General features: G+C 43.2%; 1 protein-coding gene across 2 annotated transcripts in view; it reads left to right on the top strand.

Annotated features, from left to right (window-relative positions):
* Positions 1–18,783, top strand: part of cmss1 (cms1 ribosomal small subunit homolog) — a 33,735-nt gene that overhangs the window by 10,750 nt on the left and 4,202 nt on the right. The gene's annotated exons all lie outside the window — the stretch shown is intronic.

Here is an 18,783-nt window from a genome sequence, read left to right as displayed (position 1 = left end):
AAGGTATGACTAAACTGACCTCCTCTGCTCAGTATAGCTAATAAATGGGCCCAACAGCTTGCGATCAGAGCAGCGGTTGCTGCTCTCAATTGATACACTGCCAAACTCCTATGGTAATTTATGGACATCTTTTTCTGACACATTATTGGCTGAGCGGGCAGATGGTGGATGCATTTGAGTGTGAGGGATGAACAGAACAGCTGTGTGTTTCCATAAGGGAGAAGCCAGGTTTGCTCGTGATCCTTTTTTTTTTTTTTTTTTGTCGAGCAGAGTCTCGAGAATGTTTCCTCCACCATGTTTAACCAACCAAAAGGCTTGTGTTTTAATTGACTGCCTGTTAGCAACACATTGTGTCTCCGAGGATGAGAGTAGTGGCGTGTCTTCCGGTTGGTTGACCAGCTTGATCTAGTGATGTGTCAACACTCGTTTGGTGCACTTGCGTCTCCAGCATGCTGTCATCTGTCTCCACTAGTTTTGGATGACGTGTTAAAATGAATCCCAGTTATACTAATTTATTGGCCTCAATCTGCTGTCATTATGATTTTCTACAACATCATTATCCATAACCACAACAAGGCCCGAGGAGACGATTCCACCAGAACTTACACAAGTGGAGGGTTTTTTTTTTTCTTGAAAGCATTTGGAGACAATAGTGCAAACTCATTTGCATGTTAAATGGAAGTGATTCACCAATAAACTAGTACATTCACTGAATGAGTCACAGGACACATTTCTTACATACACCATACTGGTGTCTTTCTGCATGTTTGGTTGTTGTTTTTTTTCCAATATCAAAGCATTCATTAGTGGTGGACGGCGATCGTTTCCAAAAGGTTGCCATCTGAATGCAAATATTTTTTCTGAAACGTAAATGCAAAAACGGTTCAGTTTCCAGGCGATTGTTGTTGCGTAAACGTGGCTATGAGTTACTGGATTACTACTGACCATGCTCGTGGCTGGGGTCACGTCAGCGGCGGTCTGCAGAAATGTATTAATACCTTACATAAAGTTTGGCCTCGGTCCCGCCGAGCTGGGAGCTTAGTGAACCTGGACTAATGGATGGCTGCAACCCAAGCGCCCCTCAACCAAAGCCTCCAGTTATACCTGCATGGATTTATTTATTCTTTTCATTTTTTTAACTAATCATGTGCTTTTATTAAATTTTTCCACTCCAGGAGGTAGCATTACGGCTTTCTGGGCTGATGATGCAGTTGCTCTGCAGTGGAACTCACAGTGGAAAGTTACAGATATCCTCATTATATAACAATGGAGAAAATATTAAGTTGTTATAATGCGACCTGGTGCTGCTTATGTGGAAACGTGGTAGGTGATTTAGGTCTCCAAATTTTTATTCAGAAGGAAAAAAAGTGTTTTTCCTGTGCTAAAAAATGTGCATGAGAGAGTGACAGTGCCAGTAGCAGTATAGATGAATGAAATCCGGCTAAGAAGGTGACTATTTCTTAGCGATCTATCAATCCTACAGCACATTTAAACAAACTCTCGCTTGGTTTACATGAGAATTGACACGTGTGCATGTTGCACGAAGCAAAAGGCTGTAAAAAGGCGTCAGAAATGCCAAATCCTTGCCGCAGATTCCTAATGATGTCAACGTTGACCCAATTGTGCCGCTCGTTTGGCGCCTTGATACATTTTATGACCTGTTGGTTCTTTGTTGGCTGTCAACAATACCACCATATTAATTTACCCTGGCATTGTCTTGTGTTCAGGCCAGCACAGAGCATTGTTGTGGAGGTTATGTCATCGAACATGCAGATGTCTAGTGTGCATTTGCTTTACGTTACTGGTCCAAAAAGGTGTTTTTTTCCCCCCCATCCTTTAGATCAGTGAAGACTCATGTGCAGGAGAAGAGCTCTAACACATCAGGTCAAAATAGAATGTAAACATTGTATTGACTTTACTGTCAGTAGTCGTCTGCTGTGTTTCTGTTAGCGAGTTAGATGGTATTTATGTCCACTGATTTTACAGTTCAATCCAAAGTATTGCTGTGTGAAGTGTCCACTCCCCACCCCTGAGTTTTTCTTTGAATAATGTTTTCTAGATCATGTACATCCCAACTGACACGTGTATTGATGAGCAGGCCACATCAATGGGGAAGTGAAAACATGATGGATTTCAAACTGCTTTGCGGGTGTTGGGTAAATTCTCTGAAGAGTTCGCGATTTGGAACCGAACTGGGCAGATTAAAGCATAAACGTTTTATGTGCGTTCAACATGTGTGTGCAGTTAATGCCGAGATGCTGTCATCCCAGTGTCACCCCATAGGAAACACACACACGCAGGCTTAAAGTGTGTCCTAATGGCTGAGGTTGGAACAGCCAGATTGCTGCATTGGCATTGTGATGTGAAGATGTAATCATCTGTTGACACGCAACGGGGATCATGCTATAACATAAAGTGATTATATAGCATGACTGGAATTTTCTGTATAATTCACAGCTAAAGCAGGTCATCTGGGCTGCACATGGCACCTGGTGGAGCTACTTTCTCAGGGAAATCCAAAAAAAAAAAAAAAAAAAAAAAAATGAGAGGGGTGCTGATTTTAAGCCAGTCTGAGTGGCTCTTTTGGCTCGGAGCATCTGCTTTGAAAAGAAACAGAGAGGGAGATTGAAAGATAGTTGAAGAGGATTTGGAGTAGGAGTGGAAATTCTTCCAGTTAAATATTTAGGCAACTGCAGAGCAAGAAGTACAGGATGGAGAGGGAGATGAAAGGGACAGGCGCATCGCCATGTGCCTTGTGTTGTTTACCCTGTGGATAAATGCAGCCGTTGACTCAGCTAAAGCCTGTTTGAGCCGAGCTATACAACAAAGCTGCACTGCAGTTGAGAATGCAAAGAAAGGAAAAATGAGCTCGTGTGTGTTGTTTAGCAGAGATAATAAGGGAAGGGAGCACTGTTGTCTGGATTAAGTTTTCATATATATTAAGGGTTATATAGTTTCATTCGGTTGTGAAGTCTATTTTTATTTTTTGTCCAAAGTTTCATCAGTCGCTTGAAAGTTGCAGCCTTTTTTCTTTATTTTAATTAGATCCTGTAATTATTGAAGCACTTCACAGGAGACCATCAATATAAACACAAGAATAAATACACAAAATACACTTGTTGATATCTGAAAGCACAACTTTGGACGTTTTATTGTTGGTTGGCTCATGCTTCTGGCTATGTAGAAAAATTAAGATGTGATGTTTGACATTGTTTTTAAAGAGACTATATAACAGTTGGCAAGCAAGGAATTAGAAGGAAGGCAGGAATGCATGAGACACACTGGGTTCACACCACACCACAGACTTGCTGTCTACTCATGTATTAATCATCATTAGGCCAAGATGAACCACAAAGCCTTTATGTGTGTGAGTTTAGGGTTTCCACATTGTTTTTGAATAGACAGAATTCTAGTAATCTTAATCACTCTACTGCCTTGACTATTTTTGGTCTTTAATTGCATGTGTGCCTGTGGTGGATCAGTAAAGCCTTTTCAGTTTGGCACACAGATGCAGACAACTCGTCTCCTTCCAAGGCTGCAAGGCCAATGCGGGTCGGTCCTCTGTTCAGCTAGATTACAGACTGGACTCCAGTTGTACATGAGCTGAAACAACCAGGGACTTCAACAAAGCAGCCCAGTTTGTGGGCATTAAATTGCATAGGGGAACCGGTGACATCCTTCATTTTGGACGAGGCCGCGCCCTGAGGCCACACTTAAACGTGCTCTCTATTTGAGGAGGGAATCTCTGTAGCCACCAGTAAACCCTCAGCCCATTCACTTAGGTTGAAAGAAAACTTCATCTTGTCCTGCTGTCCTGCCTGTTGGGTCGGGCAAGAGAGTGCCAATTTAGATCCCGCGTATAATTGCATGCCGAGTGCATGTTGATGTGTTACAAGGGAGAGTGAACAGGGCCAGCAGGCCACAGAGTCTAACCAAGTCCAGGACGTAATGGACCGTGTCTGAGTGGAGTACCTCATAAGTGCCGTCTTGAGGTCACACACACTGTCCAGTGGAGATGCAGCAGCCAACAGTTCCTTTGCTGGCTCACTCAGCCGTAAAGAGCTTTACAGACCAACATAGACTTAAAAAAAAAAAAAAAACAACAAGTCTAAGCCAGCACAAGTGTACATCGCAGACCTCAGGTCTGGCTTGTTCCAGTGCGCTGAAATACTTAAACCCCTTAGCCTCTCCTACCCTGGCTGTAAATCCTCATCTCTTTTACATCAGGAGGAATTCAAAAAAGGCACGGGCGGCTATTTCAATAAGCCTAGCTTCAATACAGGCTACCAATTTTGTGGGAGCTATAAAATATCAATGTTGTTTTTGCTTAGGCCTTCAGTTGAACCTCCTGGGTTTTGTTGCACAAACCTCTCTCTGTCTTGCTCCAGTAGAGTGGTGAGGCAGTTGCTCTTATGGATAAAAGCTTTGTGGCTCCTCTCCTGCTCCTCCAGCCTGCGTAGGGTCTCCCTGTGAGAGCATGTCTTCTCCTCAAGGTGCTTCATCATCCATATGGAGGCACACTTCTGGGCCTTTACCGAGTGACTGAACTGAGATGTGCAGGGAAAACAAAGCAGGGGAGTTGGGGGGTGGGGGGGGGGCTTTGGAGATAATGTAACTTCGATGCAAATTTGTTTGAGTTGCCAGGAGCGAACAAGAAAAGATGCTATTATCACTAGAAACCGCACTGAAATTTGAAGGATCATTTCACTTCAAGTCGACTCGCTTGACCTTTTGCGTTTCAAGACTTTTAAACTTTTCCATCCATCCGAATTTTCTTTGTCATGCAAAAACAAGGGAAAAGGTCACGCTTCAGGTTACACATTGATAATTATTGTAGATGGGTGAACCCTGTGGAACACCTGTAGTGTAAAATAAACACGTGTAATGATGCAGAAGTAATAGATACGCTGTTGTCAGACAGTAATGCATTCATCTCATTAGTTTTGATTACGCTCTCCATATGGTATCCTTGAGCTCAGTATTGGCTGGTGGTACCTTGGCAATTGGTATTTCGCATACATCCTGCAGTCGGTCCTGCTGGGCCCAGAGGGAGTCTCTCCGCAGGGCGCGGAGGACTAGTTCCCGTCCGCTGAAACCGTAGTGGGCCTCCAGTAGATGGGAATCTGTCGTCTCTGATTTCAAAACAGCAATGACTTCATCTCTGGCCTGTTGAGACAAACATTGCAGCAGAACAGTGGCCATTCATAGCATTACCTTACAATGGCTGTAGTTACAGTAAAAACAGTGGTATTGCGACTTGAGCTTTGCAAAACCCTCAAAAGTAAGCACATCATCCTACCTGGAGTTCGCCCTCCAGGACACTGAGCAGGAAGAGCAAGTCCTCGTTGGACAGATCTTCTCTCGTGCGACGAGTCTCGCGCTGTTTTCTCTCGCCTTGCATACTAATCTGTTGGTTAGGGGTTTTTTTATTTAAAAAAAATTTCAATTTAATTTCTGAATTAAATTGAAACAATTTTGCTGCGTTGACCAAGTTCCACCTGGGAGGTAGCAAAGAACAAGAAATGATTAGAGGTGGCAGCTAAACACTAAGAAATGTGTGCTTCTGATCAGAGAGGTTAAATAAGGTCATCCACTGTGTCGATACAGTACAAGTGGTTATTGTGTGACTTTCATAAGTGCTTTGGATTATATAAGCCTCCATGGCTTCATGGGATAATTCAAAGCCAGAAGGCCTCATGTCATAACAGTTAGTGTTACTGAAATGGATAGGTCTGGGCCTGGCATTACTTTGTGTAGGACTTATGTCATCTCATAGTCTTACTCGTAGCACATGTACAGCTATTGCCATTTGCTTGGCAGACTGAAGGTTTCAAGAAAGTAGGACAGAGGGGCTTGATATAGAGTGAGTGTGTGACATGTGTACATGTGAATGTGTTGCTGTAGCAAATCACATCAGCTAAACATGGTTTGCTGGCCAGCTTTCTGTGTAATGGTGTTCTCATTGCAAAGACGGATTTCAAGCAGGTTTATGTTAGTAAAAGATGATGTCAGTGCTCTGAGTTTCTTTTCACAGCTTTCACAGCGACCAAGACCGCCTCCTATTCCCCAGCCCATTTCTCTCAATAAATGCCTTTTTTTTTTTTACAACAGAAAAACAAATGAGTGATTTTAGTGTCCAGAGGCAAGTAAGACCTCCTCAGGCTTTTTATTTGTGCTTTTTGTAAAGCATGTACTAAACATAAAAGCCGTGATGCTCCCTCTCTTTTCTTCTTACTAACTCTTCCTCTTCCACGAGCACACACAGATAGGCAGTATTCACCTGCTGCCATCAAGGCCTGAGACCAACACCGAGTTAGTCTAAACAAGGTTAGAACATTGTGCCAGAGTAAGAAGCCACATCGAAAGTAAAACCTAGTAACTGGTTCAGACTGGAGCCGAGAACATCCTTATATGTAGGTACTATTTCCTTTTGCCTCTGTGTGGAAAGAAACAGTGTGACTTTCTCAAGCTCCCTCCCTTCCTCTTGATGCCCTCTCTGTATCAATCAGGAAGACAAATGAAGCTGTCTTGGCTGTCCCTGCACTCATTTACTTCACTTGTTTCCAGCAACAGGAAAGAGTGATGGAAACTGGGAACAGCTCAGGAGTTTTCTTTCGGTAAGACCTGCTAAGGTTCTCATATTCACAATGCGCAAAACAGAACGTGAGCATATCTTCTATTGATTTGATTGTGCGTGTCCATAGGAAAGTATTTGAGGAACACAGTTGAGTTTGTGAACTCCAGTGAAATTTCATCAGTCAGCTCAACTGGTTTTCGCCCAGGGTCCGTATTGAGGAAACCTGTAAGGCTGTAGAGCTTTGGCACATTTTTTTCTGTGGTGGCCCGGGGTCTATTTTTCTTGGACAGTGGTAATATATTTCTTTGCTCTGCCCATCCGACGCTTTGAATGTGTGCAGTCAAGCCATGACACGTGCCTCTGTTTCCTTGCCCTTGGTCCTCAATTGACGAATGGTGATGGGGTCTGAACACCTCACAAATCTCTCTCTCTCTCTCTCTCTCTCTCTCTCTCTCTCTCTCTCTCTCTCTCTCTCACGACATGAGTCAGACCGTGTTCTTGCTTCAGTGCGCACACAGTGTCTAGACAAGCACATGCTTACTGATGCACACTCCCACACAATGCCAGGCATGTGAAAATACCTCAGAACTTCTGCTCTGGCTCAGAGCCAGTGCATTCCTTAATAATGGTTGCCAGGGCATCCCCACAGAGGACTGTCCACTGGCAGGCACGTTGGCAGCCTCACATGTGGCTGGCCACCACTGTTTATTTATCAGGACACCACAGAGGGCAGCAGGCCCGTGTCCCTCCTGATTGTCCCTTGCCACTCAAAAGGGCACTGCCTGCCCTCGGAATGAACCGTTAACATTTTCTATAAATAATCCTACTTTCCACATGCCACAAAATAAAATGGTCACAAATGGTTCTCATGCCACAGACTTTATACAGGATTCAGAATAAAGAATATTAAAGAGAAATGATGTATTGTTGCTGCAATATGTTCGATAGCGCTGCTTGAGTCTAAAAAGTCTCCTTGAAGTCTATATCGGTGTGTTCTGAATTTGTCACAATACACAGCAATCAGTTCTAAACCCTCCAGCAACATCAGAGAAATGTGGAAAGCCAAAGTTAGAACAGAAACTGCACCAAAGTTGCAGCCTCTTGTCAATGTCAACGGCGACACATGGAGACATCGATCTGCTGTCTAGTCACTGTAATGAATTTACAAACATAATAGATTTTGTGTTTTGCATACAATCAATCCACATCTTGCCATGCTTCGGAGGATCAAACCATTCAGCAGAATCTGGCATCGAGGAATAATGTGGGAAATCCACCAATGCCCAAAAGCTTTTGCAAGTGGGTGTGAGAGCATGAGGGTCAGGGGTCGTGCTTCTGCTGCTTGATGTGCAAACCTATTTTAACTTTTTCAAACAAACTAATAAAATGTATCTTTTCAATAAATATGTTCAGTTTTCCCGAGGGATGGGGCCTGTCCGGTATCGGTATAGGGTTCCGATATGAACGTAAATCACGAATCGGAAATTTCGTTCTTCAAAGCTTCTGCTGAAATTAGTCCACGTGTTTTTGTTCCGGCTGCTCTGCTCTGCTCGCTGCAAAATGTGGAATGGATTTCCTGAATGGAGCAGAGTCTTAATGAGATGTGGAGTAATGAGTCAGGAAATCCATTCCACAGTTTGCAGTCTGCTTAGCATGCTATGGAATTTGTCGCCATTCTGCTACCCGACTTTTCATGACAACATGTCACTGTTTGGTCGGATTTTACGCAAAAAAAAAAACGCAAAGTATTGACGTGAATGTTAGGCGTTGTAAAGGTGTTGTAAAGGCGTGGTACAGCGCGAGGCTCCGTCTTACTCCACGCCAAACTCCTTGAAAATAGTCCCAAACATTTGTGTTGCGTTAGAGCTGGAAAAATTGCAGTTTGTGCTGCGTTGATAAAGAATTTCTCCAGGAATTAATAAAGTGATTCTGAGGTTTTAAAGATGGAACTAGTTTATTATGAGATGATGATGTCACGCAGACCCCCACATTGTCCAAATGGAACAAAAATAGTCCGTACTGTTTCCTTTTCTGACCTTATACTATCTAACCTCAATTTGCCTTTTAATAGAATACATGCAAACATGCATACATTTATTACTTTACTGTAGTGAGGAGTTTATTACTGCCTCATATAAAACCAACAATAATGACAATACTATTATTAAAATAAACAGAGGTCTGGTATCAGAATAATATCGGAACTGGCAGATGTTTAAAGTTGGGTATCGTGATCGGATCGTAAGTCAAAACACCTGGATCAGTGCATCCAGAGTTTTCCCTCAATAAGTTCTCAGAGAATGTGCGTACAAACAAACCTCTGAATTTCCTCATGTCGGTCTTAAGTGTAAAAAAGTGTGGCCGCTCATCTGGAAAAGTCACAGTGCTTCTTGTATCATCAGGTTGAATAAATGCAGTCACAGTCACTGTGAACTCCTTCCAATGTCATGTGAAACTGGACATTTCTGATCAAAATAAGCAAGAACATGTCACTGAATACCTTTTTGAAATTGATTAAGAGCAGGTATGATGAAGCATGTTTACAGTAGTGTGAGGTTTTAGTAGCTATTTTTAGGATGCTCCCTCCTGGTTATGAAAGCAGTGTTGTTGTGATCTTCAGTAAGAATTGAATCCACAGACTAGTGGGCAGGCTGTGTTTATCCTTCCCTCTTTGTCTGAATAACCTCTAATCTTATCAACAGGTTCTTATAGGCTTACTTTTATAATGGTGGCCTACGTGGCTCCCGGGCAGTGTATTGTTGCAATACAACCAGGCCCATGGCCTCCAGGTAATTACATTTTGAGACCTCTGCTTTAGCTATTCATTTCCAACAGGTCACTCATATCCACTTTATATCCACCTGTCATTGGAGGTTGGAGCGTGTGTGCCCCAGAGCCTGTTCTGGCCTCCAGCTCCCAGGGTCTAGTTGGCTCAGCACCCTTTAATTCGCATTCTCTATGGCTGATGTATGTCTTGGCTCTCGCACAGTACTGCAGGCACGGATAGTAAGAGACGTATACCAGAGAAATTATACAGTTTGCACGCCAGACAGCGAGCACGGGAGACGTCATACCGGCTATAAATGCACTTTTGTCACCAGCAATGCCTCTGTTGTTCTTTATAATTACGAGTGCAGCTCGACTGCTCACATTGGTAAATGCCTCAAGCATTGATGAGTTTAGCATAAAGGCAGAGAGCATTTGATGGAAAAACACCTTCAAGTCTTATAATTACTCCTCCTGATGAATTTCTCTGCTTTGTTTAAAGTGTCAAGCTAATATAAATTGCCTATATCATGTGCTGCAGAGTTGAGTTGCACTATGATGTGATATATTTCATTGTGTTGTACAGGGAGTTTGAAACAGTAACCGTTCACAGATTATTTACACCAGTTAACTGCCCGTCTTCACAGAGGCAAAATGATTGGGATATGAAGTTATGAGGTAATGCGACACTGCCCTGCTTGTTTACATTTAAAAGTTACCCTCTGGGATTATGGCATTTGTTTTAATCCCCTTTCCGCATCATGTTGAGTTATTTGTTTTGTTCATGTTAATCTTTGTAGGTGGTCCTTCCCACATTTGTAGTAAAAAGGTCTATAAATTAGATGGTGGCTGCAACTGTGGAAACTGAGCAAAACGTTCAACTATTTGGCAGTCAGCATTGTCATGAAGTATGAGCCACATTGTTTTGGAATGATGCACGCTGTGTCCTCCAGGAGATATTTCGGTTCATCGGGACTCTGTGGCCGCTCGCTGAGTATTCTTTGTGTGGAATTCTGCCATTTACTTTTTGAGGGGTTTGTGTGTTTTGAATAGATGTACATTTTTTTTTTTTTTTTTTTTAACTCCCTGCCCTCCATCTGATTGCAGATGCTAGATTCCTCAAGTGTTGCATCAGAGTTTTGTATTGGTGACTGATAGAGAAGGAAAGATAAGACATGTTACATAGGATGCTTCTATTGTACTTCTATTCTTCTCCATTGCTTCTACGAGAAGCCACAATGGAGGGAGGGGAACCAATAATTTTCACCCCTTCGTTTGGTTCAGTTGTGTTCACATTCACTTCTGAGGCCGGACCAAACCACCTGGAAAATCCCGCCGCTTTAGCCCGTGGTGGCTAGGCTTGTTAGCTCAATGCTAGGTGAATGTGTAGCCACAAACAACCACCACATCTAGACCTCAGACTAGATATCAGTGAGTCTTCCTCACTAATTCTTCTGACTACTCCACGTCGGCCCAAAATATATTTTTCAACTTTTTCTTTCTGCGTCTCATTCTTCTTTTTTGCGTGGTGAGCTTTGTTCGTTTACTACCCAGGACGTATTGCACACTACGTCACATCCTCTCACCCTGTCCTCTCACCCGGTCCTCTCACCCGGTCCTCTCACCCTGTCCTCTCACCCCGCCTGCTACAAAGGTCGTTTGTAAAAGAAGCGAGATCGAGGTTTTCAAGGGGACCAGGGGCTCAAATTCACAATTTGTGGCCGTGTCCAATGGTTCGAATGGTTTTTCCCTGAAGAGAACTCTGGTCCGGGTCAAACGGGAATGTGAACACGCCCTAAGTTTTGCCTTTTAAACGTTTAACGACACTGAGTGAAATTCCTACTTATACACTATGTGTATAAATATATCAGAAAATACAATAAAAAAAAAAAAAAAAGTTTCCTAAACTTCTCATTTGTGAAAGTACACAAGATGCAAGCGTGTGTGGAATACAGACATTTAGAGCTGGCCTGCCGGACCAAGGTTGAGCTTCCCAATGAGATATGATGTGAGTCAAACTCATGTACGAGGCACTCGAACAGCCCACAAACAAGCCAGGGCGACAGAGGCGCAAGACAATGCCATTTTGAAACTGAAGCGATGGAAAATCCGAGATTTGTGTGCTCACAAGACCAGATTGGCTGTCTGGAAACATGGAAACATGGTAATATGTGTCAGGGGAAAAAAAACTTGCATCTTCACTGACATTGTGTCCCGGTCTGCTGGGCTGCCGTCAGGCTTGCCACCACCTGGTGGGCTTTCTGAACCCCAGAGGATACGTATGGTCATATGGTCGCCACTGAAGTCCGGTCTTCTTTGATCCATGCCCGGAGCTCCTGGGAAGTTCCATGTTGCATCTTCCCGGGGGCCATGACGCTATAATCTCCAGCCACCATCCATGCCTCCCGCAGGTGACATAAAACAGCTTTGAAACTTTAGTCCACTGCTGTTTCAAGTCTCTGGAGGCTTTTAGTTAAGCCTCTGGGGATGGCGGCAGGTATTGAGTTTCCAGCTTTGATTTTCGTCCTTGATGTTTGAAGTGTCATCTGCTGTCCATACTGCCCTTCTCAAAAAGAGCTTTGCATGTTTTGAGGAAGCATTTTGGGAATACATCTTTATTTGATCCATTCAACCTTTCTCATTTGTGGTCACAACACTGGAGGGGGGGAATTTAATTTCGGGTAATAATGTCTTTCGTTTGAAGGCTTCCAACTCAGTGTCGTACCTGTGAACTGCGACTTCTTTTGACCAATTGTCACTGTGTTGATTATATGGTCTGCTAACATACTGTGTGTTGTGACCTCCTTTTTAATGAAGATATAAAGACCGTGGATGGGAATTTTTCCAGTTTCTGACCCATTATGGTCTCATTGACAGGAGATTGTGTTGAACGTAGCAATAGCACCAAGAAGACCCGCCAGCAATGTTGGATATTATCATTTCTTTGGCAATAACTTTTGCGTGGAGAGTCGCTGCACCATGAGCTCCCTGTTCCAGAGCCCATTTCTGAACTTGTGCCTTCAGCTCTGGTGCTTTCAATCCCCAATTAGCATTCTTTATAGTTTTTTTTTTTTTTAAATCATGATTTTGATGCTCATTTTCAGTTTTCAAGTGGCAAATTGTTGACTTTCTGGTTCAAATTTAAACTCCATTCCACTTTCGATCAAATACGGCAGTGATGGAGGGTTTAGTCTCATAGTGCGGAAAATACAGTATATACATTTTTTATTTGGATGCCCAAGTTAGTTTTGACCATCTTTACTTTATTTGTTGAAATATGCTGTCATTAAGACAGAGGCCTTGACTCCCCCAGTTCTCCTAAAAGCTTAATTGCTTTGGGTTAATTGAAGGCTTTTATCTCTGATTAGCACTTCCTGTGTAAAATCCTCCGGAGCCTCAATCAGGACCGGCTTCATAAACACTATCTCGCCTTTCCAACGTATCTTTTAACTGTTGTATTTTATTTATTTTTTATTTATGATTGATCCCTCTTGCGAGACCGTCACGTCAGAGTGAATAGATAAGCAGTCAATTTGGTGTCGATGGAGAAGAATCTGATCAGACCAACCATCACTTACCGCAACACATCGGAGGCCCTTCAACCCAAGGTCTCGACTTCAAGCTTACTTTTGTATAATAGTTCTTAAAGGTCAACCGGAGCTGCCTGCATGCGCCTGAACACCTGTTCTCTCTGACGGTATTGAATTCCAGATTCTGTGTCTGGCTGTGAAAAAACATATAACACTAGAAATAAGTTCTGCTTTTTAAATTACCTCAAGGCCTTCTTCTCTCATACAGATTTCAAAAGGTGATGAAGTGTTAGTCGTGTGTGTGTGTGTGTGTGTGTGTGTGTGTGTGTGTGTGTGTGTGTGTGTGCGTGTGCGTGTGCGTGTGTGTGTGTGTGTGTTATACCACGTCACTTTCTGCGTGCATTTCCAACAGGGTAACCAGTATTTCATTTAAAGGGCCATGTCTTGTTTTACTAATATGACAAAGTATATGCTGTTGATACAACTGCTGGGTATTTGCTCTCTACACAAGGCCTTTTTTTTTTTTTTTTTAAAGAACATTTTATGAAAGTGTCGTTGCTGTAACTTTTTTTTGCAAAGCCTTTTTGTTTTTGTAAGAAGAAAATCATTGCACTTGAATATTGGAATTTTACATTTGGCAAATGTGAATATGTTCTTAACGAATTTCCAATTGCTAAGTTTGAGTGATGTCCGTAGTAAATGTTTTCAGATTCAGCTTATAGTTATCACCATTATTCAAGTTGGTTGCTTTCGTTCGAGTCGTAGGGAAATGAAACCGCAGGGAAGTTGTTCACAAGAGACATTTGAACTAAACTAGTGAGATAATAAAGGTGATTGAAACTGTTCTTAAGTGGTATTTATCTTTATGTAATACATTTCATAAAAAGTGATTCTGAATAAAGAAACAAACTGTTACAGTTTACATGTAAGAAAAAATCTGACTCCTCTGGCCTGCTGGCATCGACTCCATACCTGTTTTGTTGAGGCAACAATTACCACAAAAGTGTCTTGATGTTATTTTCAGACTAACACGTTCGCTGGCATGCGGATCATTTGATTTGTTACCAGTGTGGATGCTGGATGAGCAAACGGTGTTGGTCTGAAACAAAACAAATACACCTACTTGGCGTGTGGGTGCCGTTCTGCAGTCTGCAGGTATATGATAGAGGCCCTCGCCGAGCATTTTCCTCCTCCAGCAGCGAGCGCGACCTGCCGGCTGCTGCCAGGTTCCCCTCTGCCTGAACACTCCGTTTGCGGCCATAATGAGTCGTCTCACGATCACCAACAGGGGCAACAAGTACATGAATCCTCGGTGAGATGTTCCAATGAAGGACTGTTATACGCTGTAAAGCATTTGAATGTTTAGTGTTCATCGTTACCGCTGACCAGAGACGGGCGCTCTGTATTTTACTTGTTCCACCGTCTGTTAATTTCCAGCATGCAGCCTTAAGTCTCTATTGATTTAACAATAACATGGTGAAATTGTGGCTTTTGGAGAGGAAGCTGCAAGCCTCCAAATCCAATAAACTGCTTGATCCACTCTCCCGCCCCCACGAGTCTCCACATCAGGCTGTGGTGTATGTCTTGAGATGGGTTATTGATTGTTAAAACATGCACCGAATTGATTTTTTTTGGGGGGGGAAGGTATCATTTTGTTATTATAGAAATGCCATGGCCAAAAAAATGTCGCGCTGCATCACTTGGGCGGTCGTGTGGCCGTGCTCGTGTGTCGTCGGCTTTTGCAGGAGGAAGAAAAGTCTAATTGGTTTGTCTCGTCCCACTGCATGAGTCAAATTGGTATCTTAACTCGGACTAATAGAAACCTAACGGAGCTCTTCCCGGGTCGCGATAACGCCGTTTTATGCAGTTGTGTGGGCACGGCGCCATCTTACTTAAGTGAGCAAATCACACTTAAACGCTAATGAACAAATCTGGGTGCCATTTGTGAACAGCTGAAACAACCAGCTGTTTCCGGGAACCAGTCAGTTTATTCTCATTACACCCAGTCGACACAATTGACTATCCATTAAAAGCAGTCACCTCTATTGATCCCTGTCGAAGATTACTGGCCGGCCCCATTTTCTTGCATGCGAGTCCTCTTCTCAGCCATTGACTTTCATTGATCTATGTCTTTCTGAGCCGCTACCCCTTTGCTCGGTATGAGTTTTAAAGCATTTGCTTCCCTTCCTCCTGACTCCAATAACTAGAGTGGCCCTGTCAAGAGGGACATTAAGGTTTACGGGGAACAGAAGATCCCGTCCACCTAATGGCTGCGCGGCTCTTCAGACAGAGATTTGAAGATTTGTCCTCTTGTTTCTATTCACACTTAAACACTATTTCTATTTAGCGTACATGCATTGAACACACAACCTCCAAACTTTCACCACCTTTTTTTTTTTTTTTGCTTTGTTCCATGTATTTGTTCTTTAATTAAAAGGCTGATTTTCATACGGCACGACAGGATATAAATATTTTCTTTTGTGACTTACATTACAGCTGTGTAGTTTTTTTTTTGGTGGAAGCCACATTATGAAGACCTAGAACTGTCTATCTTTATCACCTTTGCAAACTAAAGCAATGTAAATCAAGTAACTACTTGTTTTGATGCGGTTTGAGGGTTTCTGAGAATGTATCTATACTTTAATCATCCTTAAGGAAATCCAAATTCCTACTGCTCCTACAGCAATTAATTAACACTTGGCTTATTTACTCACTCAATTTACACAAATGAGATTAAAAAGTTAATTACAATCAAATTAAAGCAGTACTGGGTTAGACTCCCTTTCGCTTTCAGAACTGCCTGAATTCGTCATAGCAACGTTTCAAGAAGGTGCTGGAAACATTCTGCAAAGATTTTCTCTCCATTTTGACGTGATGGCATCAAACAGCAGCTGCACATTGTTTGGCTTCACATCAATAACACAATATGTCCTGTTCCACCATATCTCAGCGGTGCTCTATTGAGGATCTGGTCACCGTGGAGGCCATTGTTGAAGAATCCTGTTAGAAATGAATTAAGCTTTGTGACATGCTATTATTCTGCTGGACACAATGGCTGCAGTGTGGCCATAAAGGGACGGACATGATCAACAGCAGCACTCAGGTGGGATGTGGCGTTGGACCGGTTGCTCATTTGATTGAAGGGTCCGAGAGTGTGCCAGGAACATCTTCCCCTCGCTGTCACACCACCTGCAGCCTGTATTGTTTAGTGTATCGGGGATGGATTCACAATTTAATGTTGTTTACTCCAAATTTTGATCAACCATCCAAATGTGCCTGTAGAAATCAAGACTCATCAAAGCAGGAACAATTGTTCCTAGTATTTTACTGGCCAATTTTGCGTTGTACAAACTTGTACCCTCAGTTTCCTGTCCTTGGCTGGCAGGTGTAACATCCAGTGTGGCTGTGGTCTTTGTTATAAAGACTTCCTGTAGCCTTTTCAGTCATCTTGAACTAATCTGGCGCTCCTTTTCAATCACCCTTCTTCCACGTGGTCAATTTGAACCATAGCAGGTCATCGCAATCCTTGCCTGCATGTCTACATGTGCTATTTGAGTTAACAAGTCCAATCCAATCCAAAGTTACAGTACGGTAGGAAATGTTCATTGCATTGCGAGACAGTTAAAAATCGACACAAACATGTGATGGGATTAATTACGGTGGAATATAAAAATGCAACACGATGCAAACTACATCCATCGTTGTTTTGCGCTGAGACGCTTCCCTTCTTTGATAAACGTCCCACGTTTCTACATGTACGACATCGTTCGTCACGCAGAGCAGAGAGCTGCAAGACTATTCCAGTTATAGCTGTGGCTTCAGGTGACTTTTGAAATACAGGAAGCTCTCTCCAGTTTCAAATCAGAGGTGTGTCGACAGAAACGGTGATTAAAATAACATACAAGACCATAACAATCTGCAGATATTGCAAAATTAACTATTAATGAGACGGATTACGTGCAGAGGTATCCGTTCCCCAACGGGATCTATACTGTGAAGTATCTTTTTATTTTCCTTCTGTCTTGCTTGTGCATTGTTGAGAATCATGTAATGCTGTGATTATGGTGCAACGACTGTGCATCTCTTGCTTTTGATTAATTGCAATTGCACCCAACTTATGTAATGCATTTTCCCTCAGCGTGCTTTTACGTGGTCAGTCCCTTTCGCTCACACTCATTGGGAAACAGACGGGTGGGGTTCAGTGTCCCGCTCAAGGACAAACGGACGGTGGTCAAACCATCGATACTGCGATCTGGACGTTACGCCCTGCCAGCTGAGTCTCAGCCGCCACCACTCCTCTAGTGAGTCTGGCTTCTCAGCCTGAATTTGAACCCGCGCACGTTCAACGCAGCACAATTTAGTACGTCGCTACAAAACATACATTTGTGGTCCTCTACATAAATGAGTATACCTCTTAGCTCGTGCTCGAAGTTCTGTCATTCCAATTAAAAGCTTCGTGTTGCCATAGAGGAGGGATGTGTGTGAGGTGTCTGTCTGCACCGTCAGCGCCTCAGTTATTTGGGTGAAGTCGCTCATTGTGGAAGAGCTCAGTGAATTAAGTCACGTGATTGCGTTCTGTTATCGTGAATCGGGCCTTTGAATAGTGCAAATCGCATTATAGAGATGAAGCACTTTGCCAGGTTTGTTTTTTTTCCCCGAGATAAAAAGCATTACTCCACTCATTATGACTAAATGATGTCATCTTGTGAAAATAAGACACTTGGCGTAAACCTTTAGTAATGCGCTCCCATCTTTTACTATCTCTTATTCAAAGCTGCTTCCCCTCATTTAATTATTTTATCCTTTAATCAGTACATTAAAGGAATAAAAACACTTACCTGGTGTCTGGCAATGCACTCTGCTCTTTTCTGTTCTATGGGCCTGAGCTTTGCTTTGGTTGTGGTCCAGTTCTGTCCATCATGACGGCACGGAGTCCTCCTCACCTCTGTGACCGACCGTCCAGAGAGGGACAGGGCGACTCAGCTCATCAGTAGTGGGGATGGCCTTACAACAGAAGGTGTATATTTCTTCACATGACCCGAGGCGTTGGCTTGATCGTTGAAGTGTAAAAGGGGTGTGGTTATCAACGGAAGAGCAACCCGGCTTGAGAGAAGAATAAAGCAGAAAGGGGAAAGGTTGTGATAATAACCGCTGAATAAATTGATTGTGAGACACGGAAATTAGAGGACGAGGCATAAAGTGTGCCTGGGATGTTTGTGTGCGGCGGGGGCTTTTGGGAGCGCCCTCGACCTCGAGTGGTGACCCCCCCCCCCGGCGGCAGATGAGAGAGGCGAGGCGCTCCGCCACACGAGCAGCTGCGTCCAGACCTAAGAGAGCCGTCGCACTCCACCATCATTTGAAGTCGTCCTCCGTAAGATCCCCGACCTCGGTAACGAGTAGACTGTGTTCTCCGTCAAGGTTTCATCATGAAAGCCTCCCAGCGTCAGCGGCGAGAACCGAGCGGTAAACAGCAAGGCCGCCGTACAAATCTCATGAAGTTGGACTCGGTGCCGCATCATTTCCTCTGAACCGTTCACGCATGTGAAACCAATTTGTGAGTCGCGCTAATAATGTACAGGGGAGGCATTACGTAATACTCGTGCATTGAATTAGAGAGACACGATAACCAAAAATGGTTAAATCTGGAGAAAAAGAAAAGGCATCGGTTGAAACATCGGCGGCATAATGCGAGTGGTTGTTCTCCGTCAGCACTTAATGATGTATCGCCTGCTCTCATGCTTCTGATTGGAGTTTGGCAGCAGGAGGAACATGCTCCAAATGGCAACAAACGCAGCCAAGCGTGGAGCAGATTTCCCCGAAATCATAAATGTTCAACAGTCATCACCACGTCTGGCTCGCGAGGTGATTTATTTATTAATTTATTTATTTTGGGTTTTTTTTTTCTTTGTC

The sequence above is a fragment of the Blennius ocellaris genome, assembly GCF_963422515.1.
Source record: "Blennius ocellaris genome assembly, chromosome: 6".
Classification (NCBI taxonomy): domain Eukaryota; kingdom Metazoa; phylum Chordata; class Actinopteri; order Blenniiformes; family Blenniidae; genus Blennius; species Blennius ocellaris.
This window is presented reverse-complemented; position numbering and strand designations above follow the sequence as displayed.